The sequence below is a fragment of the Silene latifolia genome, chromosome X (genome assembly GCF_048544455.1).
Source record: "Silene latifolia isolate original U9 population chromosome X, ASM4854445v1, whole genome shotgun sequence".
Taxonomy (NCBI): Eukaryota; Viridiplantae; Streptophyta; class Magnoliopsida; order Caryophyllales; family Caryophyllaceae; genus Silene; species Silene latifolia.
In genome coordinates this window covers 38,814,987-38,816,331 of record NC_133537.1, presented here as the reverse complement: position 1 = coordinate 38,816,331, position 1,345 = coordinate 38,814,987, and the positions used below count along the sequence as shown (strand labels likewise).

At 40.6% G+C, this 1,345-nt stretch overlaps 1 non-coding gene across 1 annotated transcript; it reads right to left on the bottom strand.

Annotated features, from left to right (window-relative positions):
- Positions 1 to 682: 682 nt before the first annotated feature.
- Positions 683 to 789, bottom strand: LOC141625862 (small nucleolar RNA R71). The gene has a single exon (XR_012535610.1). It is a non-coding gene; the product is annotated as a small nucleolar RNA R71 (small nucleolar RNA).
- Between the last annotated feature and the right edge of the window lie 556 nt (positions 790 to 1,345).

Sequence of the window (1,345 nt, the reverse complement as noted above, 5' to 3'; positions counted from 1 at the left end):
GTTTGATTTAGATTTCCCTTTTATTGTTATTAGTTGTGTCTTTCTTCGCCTTGGGGAAGTAAAACCTCCTCAAGGTTTGTTCTAATTGTTTTCGAGTTGTTTGATATTTTGCATGTCTAGAAGGTCACAAGGTGATTTGTTACCTTTTGACCGTGAAATCGAAAGAACCTTGACGAATACTAGGAGACTTGTTAGGAGGAATTTAAGAGGTATTAGTGAAGTTGTTCAACCAACTATTGAGTTCGTCAACCCTTTCGCAATAGAAGGAGAGGAGAACCCATTACACAATACCCCACAAAATCAACCTACAATGCCTAAATTCTCGTCACACTCCTTACCCACCGAGGAGAATTTACCCAATGGTACTCCTACACCACAACATCTAACCGGAAATTTTATTGCCAAATCCGCCTTTATACAATTAGTCGAAAGGAGCCAATTTGGGGGGATGCCTAGTGAAGACCCTCATTCTCATATGGAAACCTTTTGCGACTATTGTGATGCAATCTCTCAAACCGGTGTGACTCAAGACCAAATTAGATGGGTCTTATTTCCTTTTTCTCTAATCGGCACCGCGAAACAATGGTTGAAGGTCCTTGACAAGGCCACTCTCAGAATAGATTCTTGGAAGAAGTTGGCTCTAGCTTTCTACAAAAAATTCTACCCACCGGAAAAGACTAACATGCTAAGAGCTCAAATTACGGGTTTTAAGCAAAGGGATGAAGAATCTTTGTATGAAGCTTGGGAGCGGTTCAAGGGAATTTGTCGCTCATGTCCTCACCATGGACTTAGCGAATGGTTTTTGGTACAACAATTTTGGAATGGTCTATATGAGGATTCAAGGAACATTCTCAACATGGGATCAAATGGAATGTTAACCGAAGTTGATGACAATCAAACATGGAACAAGATTGAGGAAATGGCGGTCCATAACTCACAATATAGTAGACCTCGCAAGGCTACTAGAGGAGGAAAGCATGAAGTGGACTCCGTTACTCAATTGGGTGCTCAACTTAGTGCTCATATCGACACAATCAATTTGAAGTTTGAAAAAGCTATGGCTAGACTTGAAGAAGTCTCAAAATCACCAAAGCATCATGTTAATGCCATGACGGCATCCTCATCAATCCCAAGTGGGATATGTGAGAATTGTGGAACTTTGGGACATGACCAAAGTGAATGTAGGGGAACAAATGAACAAGTGAATGCTTTCCAAGCATACAAGAGTGGTACCCCTTATTCCAAATATTACAATGAAAACACCAAATTCCATCCAAATCTCTCATACAAAAGCCAAAATGTCCAAAACCCTCAAACAACATACACTCCACCACCCATGAGAAAC